The sequence below is a fragment of the Rana temporaria genome, chromosome 1 (assembly GCF_905171775.1).
Source record: "Rana temporaria chromosome 1, aRanTem1.1, whole genome shotgun sequence".
NCBI lineage: Eukaryota > Metazoa > Chordata > Amphibia > Anura > Ranidae > Rana > Rana temporaria.
Window position 1 is genome coordinate 47,833,731 of NC_053489.1, and position 19,684 is coordinate 47,853,414.

A 19,684-nucleotide genomic window follows, 5' to 3' on the forward strand; every position below is an offset into this window, starting at 1 on the left:
GGGACCCCCACGCTTTTTTTTTATTTTTAGGAATGACTTTTCTCTGAATTGCCGTGAGCCAACAATTCATTATAGCCGCGAGTGATTTTAAATGACTTTTTTTCCTTCAGAAATGACACTTTGTGCAGGGACAGTTCTAAGCACGGGAAACATGCAACACTTCACAGGCATACTATACAGCCCCCCCCCCCCAGGTCTAAAATTTAAATTAATATTTCACTTTTATTGTTTCACTTTAAGCATTATTAAAATCACTGCTCCCGAAAAAACGGCTGTTTTTAAAACTTTTTTTTGCATTGATACATGTCCCCTGGGGCAGGACCTAGGTCCCCAAACACTTTTTTAGGACAACAACTTGCATATTAGCCTTTAAAATTAGCACTTTAGATTTCTCCCATAGACTTTAACAGGGTGTTCCGCGGCTTTTCGAATTTGCCGCGAACACCCCAAATTGTTTGCTGTTCGCTGAACAGGCGAACAGGCAATGTTCGAGTCGAACATGAGTTAGACTCGAACTCGAAGCTCATCCCTAATGTCTACATTGCTACATTCTGGATTGTTTCCAGCACACAGCAGATGTTGTGCGCTTGCCCCTAGCATCACAGTGTGCTCTCTTTCTCTTCTATCCAAGCAGTGGCTGGCTGGAGGCAAAGAGAGATAGCCTCATGGAAACAGCTTTAAAGAAATCTATGGGGTTCTAATGCGCAGATGTGACCAGGATGTAAACCATATCCATAGGCCATGGCCAATGGATTCAGATAGGTATGCATTGGTGGAGTAAGAGAGTGTGGTAGTTTAGGTCAGGGGATTGGGGGCAAAAGTTCCCTTTGTAATTTTCTGTCCTAAAGTTACATCAGGAAGTGAAAGGAAATCTCTCCAATGCGGGGGAAAGTCCCTCTTAGGGCTCATTCACACTTGTGATTGAGGGCATCCCCCAAGCGCTCCCTGTTTTACAGCAGCTGGGGGTGTACACATGCCTCGACCATGATGCTTTGCAGGAATTTAAACCCCCTGGTGCTATGCCAGCCGAGTACAACCCATTCAAGTGAATGGGGCAGCCCTGTAAGCGCCCAACAACAGCAAGCAATACACATGGTTGTAGCACGCTAGTGTGGGGTTAAAGGGGTTAAAAGAGGCAGTAAGAAGGTGATACAGCACCTCCTCACGGCCAATCAAATACTCTCTGAAGAGCAATTCGAACAAGGATCACTGGTCAGAGATCACAGCATGTGTGAGTAAGCCCTTAGATGGGTGTTACAAACACAGATGACCCTATTGGAAGATTTGCCCCACCGCCTGTTCACTATGGGCCCATTCAGATGTGAGGTGACTGGAGTTTTTTCACACCTAATAAATGGCAGTCACCAAATGGGCACATAGAATACAATTGTTTTCTATAGTCCTTGATCACAACACGCCTAAACTCACCTGAGTTTGCAAAGCAAGGCACTGCACCCCACCACCAGCACAGTATGAACATCAGTCCTGATCATTTTAGCATGTAGACGTAGGTGTATAGGCCCTATACGTTTAGATTCCCATAATTTTCTGTACTAAAGACAATGGTTCCCAGGACAGATATAGAGGGTTAATATCTCCACCAAGAACACACAGGCAACACTAAAAACACTTCCTCACTCAGGGTTTTGGACAGGGCTGGACTGGGACAAAAATTCGGCCCTGGACTTCATCCAGACTGGCCCACTTTGACAGGTCTCTCCCATGGCGGCCAGACAACTCCCGCCCCCCTTCCTCGGCCACCCAAGCCCCCTCTTCCCCTTCACTAGCCAGTATCTGTTCTACTTTATTAGAGTAGAGCAGGTGGTACTGGTACTCTTATAGGCAGTACCAGTGGGAAAGCTAGACATTATTTCACCCGGGGCAAAGAATCAGTTTGGTGCTCCCCCTTATAGGACAAGATTAGGCAGAAGTGAGAAACTCCCAGGCCATAGCTGTTGAGTCAGCTGTCTGTCCCCTCCCCCATGCTCCTCTGTTGTCCCCCCTGCTCCTCTGGTCCTCCCCCTGCTTCTCTTTTTTCCCCCCAGGTGAGCGCTGCGGGAGGGAGAGGAGGTGAGCACTGCGGGAAGGGAGAGACAGAGGAGCGGAGGGAGCGGCAGTTGGCTGTCACTGAAGCCGGCCCACTGAGCCATCGGCCCACCGGCATAAAGTTGGGCTTTCAATGTATATGACTATGGACAAACTTCTTGATCCCCTTCAGTTCGGAATTCCCTCAACATCTCACGAAAACTGCTCTCCTTAAACTCACAAACGACCTGCTAATGGCTAAAACCAACGGAAACTATTCTGTACTACTTATCATGGACCTCTCTGCTGCCTTTGGCACAGTGAACCACCCCTTCCGCCTCCAAAAACTCCACTTCTTTGGTCTTGATGACTGTACTCTATGCTGGTTCTCATCCTACCAATCCCACCGCTCCTTCAGTGTCACTTACAACTGTACTTCCTACTCTCCTTTCCCTTTCTTCGTCTGGGACCCCCAAGGTTCTGTTTTTGGACCTCTCCTTTTCTCAATCTACACCTCCTCCCTGGGTCAGCTGCTAGCCTCCCATGGCTTTCAATATCATCTCTACGCTGACAACACCCAAATATATTTTCCACCCCCCAGCTGACTCCATCTTTCTCCTCACGCATCACCAACTTACTAACAGACATATCAGCCTGTATGTCACATCACTTCCTCAAAACCAAGCTCATGATATTTCCCCCCCAACGTGACACTTCCCCTAATTTCTCTGTCAAACTCAACTGCTCAACTATCAACCCGTCCCCCCATGCCATGCTTTCAGCCCCACATCCAATCACTGTCCTAAGCTTGCCGCCTCACCCTCTGCAACATCTCCAAGATGCGCCCCTTCTTAACCAATGTCACCACAAAGCTTCTAATCCACTCCCTGGTCATCTCTTGCCTCCACTACTGCAACTCCCTCCTCATTGGCTTACCTCTAAATAGGCTATGTCCATCATCAAAGCTGCTGCCAGACCAATCCACCTTACAAACCGCTCAGCGTCTGCTACCCATCTCTGCCAATCCCTTCATTGGCTGCCACTGAACCAACAAATTAAATTGAAGATACTAACAATAACTTACAAAGCCATCCACAACCTGGCCCCCAGCTACATCACTAACCTGGTCTCAAAATACCAACCAAATCGTTCTGCTCTCTAGCTCCCTTGTCACCTCATCCCATGCTCACCTCCAACACTTCTTCTGAGCCTCTCCCATCCTCTGAAATGCTCTACCCAAATCTGTCCGACTGTCTGCTACTTTGTCCACTTTCAGACGATCCCTGAAAACTCATCTCTTCAGAGGAGCCTATCTGGCCCCCACCTAACAACTGTGGGCCAGATTCTCATAGGGAGAGCGTATTTGTGAGCAGGCGTAACGTATCCTATTTACGCTACGCCTCCACAACTTTGACAGGCAAGTGCAGTATTCTCAAAGCAAAGTTGCGGCGGCGTAGCATAAATAGGCCGGCGTAAGCCCGCCTAATTCAAATATGGAACATGTGGGCGTGTTTTATGTTAATGTATTGTGACCCCACGTAAATGATGCTTTTTATAAATGGCGCATGCGCCGTCCGTGAAAGTATCCCAGTGCGCATGCTCCAAATTAACCCGTAAAAAGACAATGCTTTCGACGTGAACGTAAATGACGCACAGCCCTATTCGCGAACGACTTACGCAAACGACGTAATCAACGAAAAATTTGACGCTGGCCCGACGTCCATACTTAACATTGGCTGCGCCTCATAAAGCAGGGGTAACTTTACGCCGGAAAAAGCCTAACGTAAACGGCGTATCTGTAATGCGACGGATGGGCATACGTTCGTGAATTGGCGTATCTAGCTGATTTACATATTCTAGGCGTAAATCAGCGTACACGCCCCTAGCGGCCAGCGTAAATATGCAATTAAGATACGACGGTGTGGGCAACTTACACTGGTCGTAGCTTAGAAAAATTCTGGCGTATCTGTTTCTTTGAATTGAAGATACGATGCCTCAGTCTCAGAGATACGCCGGCGTATCTGGAGATACGCCGTCGTATCTCCTACGTGAATCTGGGCCTGTATATTTATTTTTTTCCATCATCACATTCCCCATAGTTATTACCTCTTGTATCTCTTGACCCTCCCTCTTAGATTGTAAGCTCTAACGAGCAGGGCCCTCTGATTCCTACTGTATTAAAGTGTATTGTATTTATACTCTCTACCCTCAATTTGTAAGTGCATAAACTGTCGGTGCTATATAAATCCTGTATAATAATAATAATGTATACAAACCAAAACGAATATGTGCAGGACTACAGGCTATGGAAAGCTTCCTAGGGCCGCTTTGGGTTGTGGTTACTTGATACATTAATGCACTTAGGCAGTGGTTCTCAACATGGGGGTCAAATTATGATTTGCCAGGGGTCTCCAAATCCTGGGCTGTTCTTGAAGCCCGCACCACTCTCCCTGCCTTTTTGTGGCCGCCCAGCTGGGCTGTCCATGGAGCCCATGGCCTCCCACTCAGCCTCTTCGCAGCCGCCCATTCAGTTCACGGCATGGGTGGGGGGAAGAGACTAGAGGTCAGCCGACTGGTGAGCAATGTGAAGTGGGAGGGGCTGGAGGAGACCCCATCTCCTGATTCCAGCATAGGTGCCACTGCTACGAGATGCCACAAAGTTGGAGGCACAGTGAGTAACACTACCTGTGATTATAGTTGCCATTAAAAGTCCTCACAAAAGTTCTCAGATCAGCAGGTGACCTTGTTCAAGAGCACCTAATCCACTCATCCCACCATCCCACCAAGGAGTAAGAGAAGGAATACAAATAAAGAATACATGGAAGGGAGGGTAAAAGAGGGGTGGAACAAAGAAAAGGGATGAGGAAGAACAAGAAAGACAGCTAGAGAGTGGGATGGGGGAAAAAAACAAGAAATTTGGATAGAGAGAGATAAAAGGGAAAGAAAGGAGAACAAAGAGAGTAGTACATCCGAAAATGTACCATAAGGGGTTTTACTACTGTACAAGTGGAAGGGACTCAGGGAGCGCTAAATGTCTGTGGGTTAGGGGTGCAAATTCCTTGTCTTCCCCCGGGTGCTGACAACCCACGCTACGACAATAATTTTACTGTTAGGGGTCCCCACAACTTGGGAAATTTTATCAAGGGGTCACGGCACTAGTAAGGTTGAGAACCACTGCACTAAGGCAATGAACCTGTGTTGCAGTGCTTCCAGGGAACAGTGAAGCACTACTATAGAACGTTGCCAAAAAGTGTCAAGTCCAGTATTAGGTGCACTGACGTGCGTTAGAAGCCCTTTTAAAATGGAGGGGCTGCCTTAACGCTGCACACATTAAATCACAACATAATGCACCCCAAAAATGTGACGGGACCCTGAGGCTATGTAGAATTGGCTGGATCACAAAACTGCATTTATTACATTATTCATCTTATAGCAGGTAGAACAACTTCTGTATACGGGATATGCCTAGAGGTGTAATCCATCCATTTGGCCCGATGACAGCTCTCTGCATGTTCTGGTATGTGTACTGCTAGTCCGGAGCTTTCTATACCTGACACCCGTTATTTGCTGTGAGTAAATGGTTTGGACATCACACTTCTCTTCTTTATACAATAATGACTACTAAGCAGTGCTAATCAATAGACCTCACTCTTCAGCAGCTCCTGGGCTCTGTAGATTGTGGAAGTTGCTAGGAGCCCATAGACAAAAGGTTAAGAGGAGGGTAAAAGGCAAAGTGCATCCATGTGTTTGCTGTCCCATGGGGCTTAACACACACAGCAGATAAACTTAATAAACACATTAAGGAAATCTCCAAAATATTCTCTTTTCTTTAGAGATAAAACATTTCAAGTTATTATCTATTAGAGATAAGCAGAGACTCAGGAGCCACTGTGTCAGGTTTTATAACTGGTAGGCAGGAAATGAGAAAGCATGACTACAAAAATCAAGCAAAGCTCCCAATTTTGATTACAGCTTGCAATATTTGGGCCATTTGCCCGGACTTTGATCCTGAAAAAAATAGAACTACGCATGTGCCGCATTTACCCTCGGGACTCAACGGGGGCTGGTGCTTTGAGGATTTGCTGGAGGACAGGCAGATATGCCCTTGTTCATCTTTTTACTTGTCCATGGCTCCACTTATAAAGTAAAAACTGCCAGAATGTAAGGTGGTGGAAAAAATTGTTTTGAGTCATTCCACCTCATGGGTCTTAGATCAGAAAAACAAACAAGGCACCTCTAAGTGCAGAAATATACAACTTTTAATATCCCCTAAAGGGGTTAAAAACACTTACAAGATGGTGGATGAAGCAGGCATGTAGCAGGTAAGTGTGTCCAGAAGATGTTCCAGTGGCAGGGCAGTCACAGTCTGATGATAAAGCTTCCAGGGAAGTCCACAGGATAACAGCCAATTTGTGCTGTGAGTGTTTAGAGAACACAATGGTGATGGAGCTTGGGGATGATGTCAGAGGAAGCGAGACAAAAACCAGCATGGAACACAACCAGGAAGAGGGCAGGAAGTGTGTCATAGAGGCGGGACGCGTTTCGGAACAGCTCATTGGTTCCTTCTTCAGCCAGTGATTCAAATTCTTGGAGCGCCCTGGATATACACATTTTTCTGGGTCTTAGATCAGTTGTTCCCCTTTACATCTTGATTTACCTGAGGCTGACAGCCTTATGCTGGCCATACACTAGACGAAAAATCAATCATTTAGATAGTTTGTTCGTTTTTAGGACAGTTAATGGGCACAAAAACTAACCCCCAGCCAGCACGGCTCGGATGATGGGGGCAAGCTTATTGATGAGGAATAGGAAGTGAGAAATTCAGACAAAGAAAAAAAACACTTAGAATGGAAATCGAAGGAAAAAACATTGCACTAGCTTAACCACTTAAAGACCTCAGGTGTTTTTCAGATTTGGTGTTTGCAAGACTAAAACAGTTTTTTCTGCTAGAAAATTACTTAAAACCCCCAAACATTATATATTTTTTTTTTCTAACACCCTAGAGAATAAAATGGCGGTCATCGCAATACTTTTTGTCACACCGTATTTGCGCAGCAGTCTTACAAGCGCACTTTTTTTGGAAAAAAATCACTTTTTTAAATTAAAAAATAAGACAACAATAAATTTTGCCCAATTTTTTTATATATTGTGAAAGATAATGTTACGCCGAGTAAAATGATACCCAACATGTCACGCTTTAAAATTGCGCCCGCTCGTGGCATGGCGTCAAACTTTTACCCTTAAAAATCTAGATAGGCGACGTTTAAAAAATTCTATAAGTTGCATTTTTTGAGCTACAGAGTAGCTCTAGGGCTATAATTATTGCTCTCGCTCTAACGATCGCGGCGATACCTCACTTGTGTGATTTGAACACCGTTTTCATATGCGGGCGCTACTCGCGTATGCGTACGCTTCTGCGCGCGAGCTCGTCAGGACGGGGCGCTTTAAAAAAAAATTTTTTTTGTTTTCTTATTTAATTTTATTGATTTTATTATTTTTTACACTAAAATATAAAAAAAAAAAAAAATGATCACTTTTATTCCTATTACAAGGAATGTAAACATCCCTTGTAATAGAAAAAAGCATGACAGGTCCTCTTAAATATGAGATCTGGGGTCAAAAAGACCTCAGATCTCATATTTAGGCTTAAATGCAAAAAAAAAAAAAAAAAAGGAAAATTTGTCATTTAAAAAAATGACAGAAAAAAAATTGTCTCTTTAAGAGGCTGGGCGGGACTGACGTTTTGACGTCACTTCCGCCCAGCAGAGCTGTGAGGACGGGTGGGGGCCATCTTCCCCTCACTCAAGTCCTCACTCTCCAGGCGGCAGCATCGGATCTCCTCCGCCGCTACCGACGGCTCCGGTAAGCGGCGGAGGGCGCGGAAAAGCGGCGGGAGGGGGGGGGCCCCTCTCCCGCCACCGATAACGGCGATCTCGCGGCGAATCCGCCGCGGAGACCGCCGTTATCGTTTACACGGCCGCCCGCTGAAAACATGGATATCTCAGTTGTGGCAGCAGCTGCTGCCGTTACTGAGATATCCATGTTTAAAAAGAGGATGTATATATACAGTGGGGGGTCCTTAAGTGGTTAAAGGAACCTATTTAGAAAATAAAAAACGGACCTTTACAACCCCTTTAATGAGAACCCGCCTGCTAAGGTCTGTGCAGTAACCGACACTTCCAGGAGTGTTGATTTTTTGGTCAGTGTGTAGGCGGGACTTCGGTGCAGGTACCCACTCAGGAAGAATTAAAGTCACACAACAGTTCTTGTTAACAGGAACTATTATAGAGAGTAAATACTCACCTTGAAGCAAACCCACCTGCTATGGTCTGTGCAGGAACCGACACATCCAGGAGCTTCCCTACTCAGGAACCTTTCCCTGTGCTAAGCACTTTCCCTATCCAGCGGCTTCCTCTCCTTAACCCGCCGCTTGCTTAAAGTGCACCCAAATAACATGGGATCCCCTATTTAAAAGCTCTTATGTTATGAAAGCCACCTTAGCTCTCTCAAAAACTCAGCATCAAATCAAATGCCTACCTACCTAACGAGTCTCTAAGGGGCAAACGTCCCTTATAGACTTCTCTTCCCCTGTAAAGATAGCACAAGCGACCTACAGGCCAGAAGAGTACCTGCCCTGCCTAGAAGTGGTTCCTTGTGCCATCCTCTACGTCAGGGGTCTCCAAACTGCGGCCCGAGGGCCAGATGTGGCCCTTTGCTAGCCTTGATGCGGCCCTTGGGGCACAATTTCTTCCACTGATATGAGGCACTATTCCTCCCACTCACACCAACAATAGGACACTATATCTTCCACGGATACCAATGATGGCATACTACTACTTATAGGGGGAATACTCCTATTGACCACCAACCCTGTGGTCATATTTATTCTTGTTGTTGGGCCCGTGACATTTTCTGCCCCTGCTGGCCACAATCCGGCCCTCCTAAAGTCCAAAAGACAATAAAGTGTCCCTTTGTTTAAAAAGTTTGGAGACTCCTGCTCTACGTCATGACTATGTGCTGTTTTGATTTGGAAATCAAATTAAAAATCACTGAGGCAGATTCACGTACAGACGCGTAACTTTGCACGGGTGTAACGTATCTGATTTACATTACGCCGCTGCAACTTACACGGGCAAGTGCTGTATTCTCAAAGCACTTGCTCTGTAAGTTGCGGCGGCGTAGCGTAAATCCGCTGGCGTAAGCCCGCCTAATTCAAATGTGGAAGGGGGGGGGGTGTGTTTTATGTTAAACTACTGTGACCCGATGTGATTGACGTTTTTGTGGAACGGCACATGCGCCGTCTGTGGAATTTCCCAGTGTGCATTGCTCCAAAGTACGCTGCAAGGACGTCATTGATTTCGACGTGAACGTAAATGATGTCCAGCCCCATTCACAGACGACTTACGCAAACGACGTAACTTTTTTAAATTTCGACGCGGGAACGACGGCAATACTTAACATTGGCTGCGCCTCATATAGCAGGGGCAACTATACGCCGGGAAAAGCCTAACGTAAACGTTGTAACTTTACTGCGTCGGCCGCCTGTACGTTCGGGAATTTGCGTATCTAGCTAATTTGCATACTCGATGCGGAATTTCGACGGAAGCGCCACCTGGCGGTCCGAAAAAAAAAAAAAAAAGTTTAGATCCGACGGCGTAAGAGACTTACGCCTGTCGGATCTAATGGATATCTATGCGTAACTGATTCTAAGAATCAGTCGCATAGATACGACGGCGCAACGCAGAGATACGATGGCGTATCTGGAGATACGCCGTCGTATCTCGGTTGTGAATCTGGGCCACTGTGCGCAGCATTGAACCAGGTGAATTACACTCTTGGAAGTTTTGGTTCCTGAACAGACTGCATTGGGTAGTTCCTATTCAATGCAACAGTGTTCTGTGGAGAGGGCAGCTAGAGAGGTAAGTATTCCATCTCTTCTTTTGCAGAACTTTTTGTTGGATGGGGATTCATTTAAATGACTGGATCAACATGGGATTGTAGCTCACACTTAACTATATAGAAAACCAGTAAATAACAAGAAAGACAACTAATTTGGTGTTTTAAACGGCCGCGGCACCTTTATTGGTATTTTAATAAATAAATAAATATCTTTATTCAAATATTAATCATTGAAAACATAAATAAATATATATATTTAAAACTTTAAAACAAATTCTAAACCGGCTCAGTCATAGGACTCGAGCTATAATGAATAAATTGATAAACCAAAGTCCCCCCTTGATCCAAGGGTGACACAACCACATAATGGTGCCAGGCGACAGGGTGGGAGGGAAGGGGAGCTCCAATCCTAATTGCCTCAGGGGCTGCTGTGAGGCCCCGTACACACGACCGAGGAACTCGATGTGCCAAACACATCGAGTTCAGTGTGGAAGCCGCCGAGGAACTCGGCGGGTCGACTTTTCCCATTGACTAACGAGAAAATAGAGAACATGTTCTCTTTTCGGCCCGACGAGTTCCTCGACGGGTTCCTCGCTGAAAAGTGTACACACGACCGAGTTTCTCGGCAGAATCCAGCTCAGACCGAGTTTCTGGCTGAATTCTGCCGAGAAACTCGGTCGTGTGTACGGGGCCTGAGGAATTCTGTCACACAGGTGGCTTATATAACCTCCAGCCACCTGTATCCTCACATTATTCCCGCTCAAATCCCATGACTGAAATACATTTTTTTTTTTATTATTGAAATAACTCTGAACAAAAACTTTATAAAATGTGTGGCGATCACAATCCCATGTTGCGGGCTCCTTATTGTGCCCACTGCTCAGGGGACAATTTAATTGATAGAAATGACTTGATTTCTTGTCTGTTTTTCAGCAATATGTGCAATGCAAACCCTATAATTCTGTAATACAGTCTGGTTTCATAAAATAACAATGTGATATCTCATCCAATGCTTTCTCAGAAGCCTGTTAAAACTCTATCTTTAACATCTGCTGTCCAGATCGTGATACCATAGTAGATGAGCCATGTTCTGTGCCACTGTATGTTGGGGAGGAAGGGTGGCGCAGTGTCAATGCAATTATCCCTTTGGAACAACAGAAAGACAAAGAAATGAAAATGACTAAGTAACTATATGCCATTTAAGACCAGAAGAAAAAGGCATGGCATGCGATCAATGGTGAGCAGGAAGCTGCAGGGTGGCTTTTAGTCTGGAGGAGCTTGCTGTTAGTGCTGGTTGTCACTGTGGGCACCAGCACTAAGCTATCTGGCCAATAATACAAAACAAAAGGGGAGGAAAGGCACCCTGAAAGGTTGCAAAAAATCATTTCAGTTTGAGGTTGTGAAATATTTTAGTTGTGTTTAAAAATAATTGATGTAACTGTATATATAATGACCCCCTCCATCTCTAAATCATTACAGAAGCCTTGGAAAACCTGGTCTCCATCCATATGAAAACTAGCTAAGATAAAACTGAATATTATATATATTAACCACTTCAGCCCCGGACCATATTGCTGGTCAATGACCGGGCCACTTTTTGCGATTCGGCACTGCGTCGCTTTAACTGACAATTGCGCGGTCGTGCGACGTGGCTCCCAAACAAAATTGATGTCCTTGTTTTCTCACAAATAGAGCTTTCTTTTGGTGGTATTTGATCACCTCTGTGGTTTTTATTTTTTGCGCTATAAACAAAAATAGAGCGACAATTTAAAAAAAATATGAATATTTTTTACTTTTTGCTGTAATAAATATCCCCCAAAAATATATAAAAAAAACTATTTTGTTCCCCAGTTTAGGCCGATACGTATTCTTCTACATATTTTTCTAAAAAAAAAACGCAATAATCGTTTATTGACTGGTTTGCGTAAAAGTTATAGCGTCTACAAAATAGGGGATCGTTTTATGGCATTTTTATTAATATTTTTTTTTACTAGTAATGGCGGCGATCAGCGATTTTTATCGGTACTGCAACCTTATTTCGGACATATTGGACACTTTTGACACATTTTTATAGCGATCAGTGCTAAAAAAAATGCGATGATTACTATAAAAATGCCACTGGCAGGGAAGGGGTTAACACTAGGGGGCGAGGAAGGGGTTAATTATGTTCCCTGTGTGTGTTCTAACTGAAGGGGGGGTGGGACTGACTTGGGGAAATGACTGATCACTGTTCATACATTGTATGAACAGACGATCCGTCATTTCTCCCCCTGACAGGCCCGGGAGCTGTGTGTTTACAGGCACGCACGTCTGGACCAGGGGCACACGCCCCTATTGGCTGATTCAAGAGATGAGGTATAGCTACGTGATCTCGCGCAGCCGTGCCGACCTGCCGCCGTATACAGTACAGACCAAAAGTCTGGACACACCTTCTCATTCAAAGAGTTTTCTTTATTTTCATGACTATGAAAATTGTAGATTCACACTGAAGGCATCAAAACTATGAATTAACACATGTGGAATTATACATAACAAAAAAGTGTGAAACAACTGAAAATATATTTCATATTCTAGGTTCTTCAAAGTAGCCACCTTTTGCTTTGATTACTGCTTGGCACACTCTTGGCATTCTCTTGATGAGCTTCAAGAGGTAGTCACCTGGCGCAGCACCCCATCACTCTCCTTCTTGGTCAAATATCCCTTACACAGCCTGGAGGTGTGTTTGGGGTCATTGTCCTGTTGAAAAATAAAGGATGGTCCAACTAAACGCAAACCGGATGGAATAGCATGCCGCTGCAAGATGCTGTGGTAGCCATGCTGGTTCAGTATGCCTTCAATTTTGATTAAATCCCCAACAGTGTCACCAGCAAAGCACCCCCACACCATCACACCTCCTCCTCCATGCTTCACGGTGGGAACCAGGCATGTAGAGTCCATCTGTTCACTATTTCTGCGTCGCACAAAGACACGGGGGTTGGAACCAAAGATCTCAAGTTTGGACTCATCAGACCAAAGCACAGATTTCCACTGGTCTAATGTCCATTCCTTGTGTTCTTTATCCCAAACAAGTCTCTTCTGCTTGTTGCCTTTCTTTAGCAGTGGTTTCCTAGCAGATATTCTACCATGAAGGCCTGATTCACACAGTCTCCTCTTATCAGTTCTAGAGATGTGTCTGCTGCAAAAGGTGGCTACTTTGAAGAACCTAGAATATGAAATATATTTTCAGTTGTTTCACACTTTTTTGTTATGTATAATTCTACATGTGTTCATTCATAGTTTTGATGCCTTCAGTGTGAATCTACAATTTTCATAGTCATGAAAATAAACAAAACTCTTTGAATGAGAAGGTGTGTCCAAACTTTTGGTCTGTACTGTAACTGCGGCGGCTGGTCGGCAAGCAGTTAAGAGGCTGTCTGTTTTATGTCTGCCTATGGTTAGTCTTAAAGGGGTTGTAAAGGTAAAACATTTTTTCCCTAAATGGCTTCCTTTACCTTAGTGCAGTCCTCCTTCACTTACCTCATCCTTCCATTTTGCTTTTAAATGTCCTTATTTCTTCTGATAAATCCTCACTTCCTGTTCTTGTGTCTGTAACTACACACAGTAATGCAAGGCTTTCTCCCTGGTGTGGAGAAAACCTCTTGAGGGGGCGAGCAGGAGTGTCAGGACGCCCACTAACACAGCTCCTTTCTCTATCTGCAAAGTAGAGAGTGTCCTGACCCTCCTGCTCGCCCGTCAAGAGGCTTTCTCCACACCAGGGAGAAAGCCTCGCATTTCTGTGTGGAGTTACAGACAGAAGAACAGGAAGTGAGGATTTCTCAGAAGAAATAAGGACATTTAAAAGCAAAATGGAAGGATGAGGTAAGTGAAGGAGGACTGCACTAAGGTAAAGGAAGCTATTTAGGAAACATTTTTTTTACCTTTACAACCCCTTTAAAGCAAATACCAACCCCTATTGGATGAAATGTAGCTTACTCCATGCACTATGTATCATAAACATTATTTTTTTCAATAAACTACTGTTCCCATCTTTTTTACATTTTTTTGCATATAGAAGCTGATGATCTTCTCCATTCTCTTTCAGTCCAGAGCACACCATTGCTCTGGACTGGCTTCCTGAAAATGACAACAGTAGACCATGTCTGCACAATGGCACAGCAGCTTGGTGGCACACATCAAGAGGCTTCAAGTAAAGTTTGCAACATAGGCACATTGAAACATGCAACATTTGCGTAAGCCCAAAGGAGTATGTGTATGTATGTGTTCAATTGCATCCAACTTGTGCCAATTCTATGGGCCAGCCTGATACATTTGATGGGCTTTTTTCATAGAAGCTTCCTGGTGATTTTTTTTTTTATACAGTAAAAGATAGGTCTCCAGGTCTTTCCTCAACTCAATTGCTCGGCTTGGGATTGGGAGGAAGTTTTTGACAACATACAGTACAGACCACAAGTTTGAATCAGGCCTTCATGGTAGAATATCTGCTAGGAAACCACTGCTAAAGAAAGGCAACAAGCAGAAGAGACTTGTTTGGGCTAAAAAAACACAAGGAATGGACATTAGACCGGTGGAAATCTGTGCTTTGGTCTGATGAGTCCAAACTTGAGATCTTTGGTTCCAACCCCCGTGTCTTTGTGCGACGCAGAAAAGGTGAACAGATGGACTCTACATGCCTGGTTCCCACCGTGAAGCATGGAGGAGGAGGTGTGATTGTGTGGGAGTGCTTTGCTGGTGACACTGTTGGGGATTTCATCAAAATTGAAGACATACTGAACCAGCATGGCTACCACAGCATCTTGCAGCGGCATGCTATTCCATCCGGTTTGCGTTTAGTTGGACCATCATTTATTTTTCAACAGGACAATGACCCCAAACACACCTCCAGGCTGTGTAAGGGCTATTTGACCAAGAAGGAGAGTGATGGGGTGCTGCGCCAGGTGACTACCTCTTGAGAATGCCAAGAGTGTGCTTTTGGTCTGTACTGTATGGGCATGGCCAATTGAGCTCAAAGGGAACACTATAGCAAGTCCATAGCCGAGGACAGTTTTTGGTTCACTGTTTAATTTTCCCCTTTAGAGATGGATTGAGGCAGATTGGGGCCCTATGAATCCTATTAGCTTTAAATTTCACCCATGTCCTTGATCGGCATTGTTAAGGCTTAAAATTGCCACAGAGGAACCGCCTAATTTGCATTATATGCAATAGCAGAAGCAAGAGCCCCACCCCCGATGACTGCCTGGTGATCTGATGACTGGTGAGGGGGATGTTCAAGAGGTAGAGGAATCACAGAACCTAGGGCCGTCTTTAATGTTAATTGGACCCTGGGCAAATATTTTCTTGGGTCCCCCCCGTCCCCCCGTCCCCCCCATGCAATTTTGCTCTCCACCTAATCCGAGACATACAATAAATATCAGATAGACTTAAAATCAGTTTACTGTATCAGATCAGGCAGTGATTGGTTGCCAGAGGTTACAGCATATCATTACCACTTACTGACTGGTTGCTAGAGGTTACAGTACACATTACAGCTCACCAATTAGTTGCTAGAGGTTACAGCACATGATTTATTCTTGTTGATTGGATGCTAGAGATTACTGTACAGTAATACTACTCACTGATTGGTTGCTAGAGGTTACAGCACATCATCTCTTCACTGCAGAGGGGCATGCTATACATGTTAATTTACAGCCTTTATTTACATATGAATGCTGCCAGACTCAACTGTTTACATATGAATGCCGCCGCTATTTACAAATGGATGCTCCTGTTATTTACATATGAATGACGGTTATTTACATGTAAACACAGGGTCTACAGGTGAGTCATCTGTACATGACAATAGGGCAGAGCTGGGCAGCATTAGTAGCAGTACTTCACATTGAGATATCAGGACACAGCACAGGACTAAAACTTCAAGGGACAATGGGATTTAAATTGGGATAGTTGGCAAGTATGAGGCAGCTGCTTTGGGCCCCACAACAATAACAGGGCCCAGGGCAGCTTCCCATTTTGCCCTGCCTTAAAGACGGCCCTGTGAGAACCACAATAAATGAATCAAAAGTAGGGAAGTCTTTGTACTGCAGGTCCTCTTGTATAGCCTCCCCTCCAGCAAGGAGAACAGTGAGCAACACAATGACCACATCACAAAATCTTGGGAGACTAGCAGTCAGAGTCAGCAGTGCCTTAGATGATGTTACACTGGAGATATACAGCACTGAGACTTAAAGCATAGGAAGAGCATTGCAATTTGTTCGGAGGAATTCAAGACAAAGGCCCGGATTCACGTAGGAGATACGACGGTACGCCGTCGCATCTCTGAGTCTGAGGCATCGTATTTTGGCGACTGATTCAAAGAATCAGATATGGCAACATTTCTCTAAGATACGACCAGCGTAAGTCTCTTACGCTGTCGTATCTTAACTGCATATTTACGCTGGCCGCTAGGGGCGTGTACGCTGATCTACGCCTAGAAATATGTAAATCAGCTAGATACGCCTATTCACGAACGTACACCCGGCCAACGCAGTACAGATACGCCGTTTATGTTAGGCTTTTTCCGGCGTAAAGTTACCCCTGCTCTATGAGGTGTAGATGAGGCGTACCAATGTTAGGTATGGTCGTCAGAACAGTGTCAAATTTTTCACGTTTTATGTCGTTTGCGTAAGTCGTTCGCGAATAGGGCTGGGCGTCATTTACGTTCACGTCTAAAGCAATGACTATTTGCGGCGTAATTTGGAGCATGCGCACTGGGATACTTTCACGGACGGTGCATGCGCCGTTCGTAAAAAGCGTCATTTAAGTGGGGTCACAATAAATTTACATAACACACGCCCACATCTTCCACATTTGAATTAGGCGGGCTTACGCCGGCCTATTTACGCTATGCCGCGGCAACTTTGCTTTGTGAATACTGCACTTGCCTGTCAAAGTTGCGGAGGCGTAACGTAAATAGGATACGTTACGCCCGCACAAAGATGCGCTCTCCTATGTGAATCTGGTCCAAAATGTTTATTTTCAGGGTACTGCTTAGACACAATTCATGTTTCTAGATGTTCCCTATAAAAAAAGCAACCTTTAAGGCCCCGTACAGACGACCGGATCTGTCCGTTGGGTTTTATCCGCGGATCAGTTCCAGCAGACAAATCCGGTTGTGTGTACGGCCTAGCGGACATTTTTCCGCAGTGATTTCTCCAGCCGACGGTTTTCAAGCGGATAAAAATTTCTTAGCATGCTAAGAAACATGTCCGCTGGAAACCTGTCCGTTGGACTGATCCGGTCGACTGTACAGACTCACCGGATAAGTCCAAGCGATCCCCATCCCTCGCATGCGTCGAAGTGATTCGACGCATGCGTGGAAGTATTTACCTTCCAGGGTCGCGCACGTCGCCGCGTCATCGTCGCGGCAACGGCGCGGCACGTCACCGCGTATGTTTTCCGCGGGGATTTTGATCTGATGGTGTGTACAGCCCATCAGATCAAAATCGGGAGCAGAAATGTCCGCTGGAAACGGTCCGGCGGACAGTTTCCAACGGATATCCTCTCATCTGTACGAGGCCTTAGGGTTCTGTTGAACACAAATTGCAAATTGCAAATAATAAAATTCCAACCCTGCTCTTGAAACTGAGCAAACAATAGGTGATTGCATTTTTTACTTATTAGCCAGATTTACGTTTACCATTCTCATTTGTTTGATAGTATTAATAACCAAGATTAATAGGCTTAAGCTCCTATCAGTTTTTGGAAGAATAGGTATGAGCACACTGTGAGACCTCATTGTCCTCTGAAGTGATAACATGTTTATATAAGCCTGAACAAACACTTGGAGCTGAGATTACCAGCTTGGTGTAGACACTGCTGATTGCTGCCATCAGTAGTTTTTTCGCCATGGAGACAGGACAGTTTGCAGTCATATTAGCAGTGACAGCTTTGCTTAGACCCTTGCTAGGTCAATTCATTAATCTTCAATCTCCAGATACCAGACACAGCTAATTTAATCAGATGACTAACTTAAAAAGAGACTCTTGGATAAACATCAAGTTATTTTTAAAGTCTTACTGGTAAATATTCCCCAAAGTTCTTGCTAAAAAGAGATTAATTGTACAAGGTAAAGAATTTCACAAAAGATTTTTTCTAGACGGTTTAAGACATGTTCTTCCAACGACGGGTGTTGCTGGGGTTCTTAGGCCTTGTACACACGACCGAACATGTCCGCTTAAACTGGTCCGTCAGACCAGTTTCCGCGGACATGTTCGGTCGTGTGTAGGGCCGACCGAACAGTTTCCCGGCCTAGCGGACAGGTTTCCAGCGACCAAAAGTTTCTTAGCATGCTAAGAAACTTGTCCGCTGGAAGCCTGTCCGTCGGACATGTGGGATGGTCGGTACGACTCATCGGACATGTCCGCTGACCTGAAATCCAACGCATGCGTCGAAGTGATTCGACGCATGCGTGTAAGCATTGACCTTCCTGGTGCGCGCACGTCGCGGCATCATCGTCGCCGCCACATCGCCGCCACCACGTCACTGCGTATTCTGTCCGCGGGGAATTTGGTCTGATGGTGTGTACACACATCAGACCAAATGATCCCAGCGGACATGTCGTCTGTACGAGGCCTTAAAGATACAAAACACCCCCGGGTAGCTGAATTAGAATTGTTGGGGCTCATAGGATACCATGAGAAAAAGAGAATAAGCCAGTTTCTTGACATATATGACATCTCTTCGATCTTCCTTCACCTTTATCCTTACTGTATTTCCTCTTTCGAGTTGTATTGTACTCCCTTAGAATTAGGCCATTATGATTTAGGCCTTTTCTAACACATAAGAAGACCTTGCAACTTCACTGCTATAACCACAACCTACAGCAGGGGAGCCCAACCAGTGGCCCGCGGAGCCCTCTGATGTGACCAGCGTCCTCCTGCTCTGGGATGGCAAGCCCAGATCGCAGGTTACCGACCCTCCATCCCAGAGCATCAGTGTTGTGAATGAAGCCAGTGGTAGAAAAAGCAAGCTGCTGCGGAGCAGAGCCGCATAAGCCAGTGCTTCCTATAAAGGAAGCCTGAAAGTAAAACACTATGTTTGGCGGAAAACGAACACTGCACATCACCCTGAATACACCATGAAAACCGTGAAACATGGTGGTGGCAGCATCATGTTGTGGGGATGCTTTTCTTCAGGACAACGACCCTAAACATTGAGCCAGAGCTACAATGGAATGGTTTAGAAGGGTCTCCAAACTATAGCCCTCCAGTTGTTCAGGAACTACAATTCCCATCATGCCTAATCCTGTCTATAAATGTCAAAGTTTTACAATGCCTCATGGGACGTGTAGTTCTGCAATAGCTGGAGGGACGTAGTTTGGAGATTTAGATCAAAGCATATTTATGTGTTAGAATGGCCCAGTCAAAGTCCAGACATAATTCCAATTGAGAATCTGTGGCAAGGCTTGAAAATTGCTGTTCACAGACGCTCTCCATCCAATCTGACAGAGCTATTTTGCAAAGAAGAATGGGCAAAAATGTCACTCTCTAGGGGCCAGATTCTCAGTGGAGATACGACGGCGTATCTCCAGATACGCCGTCGTATCTCTGCCTTGTGCCGTCATATCTATGCGCCTGATTCTAAGAATCAGTTACGCATAGATATCTGTTAGATCCGACAGGCGTAAGTCTCTTACGCCGTCGGATCGTAACTGCATATTTACGCTGGCCGCTAGGGGCGTGTACACTGATTTACGCGTTGAAATATGTAAATAAGCTAGATACGC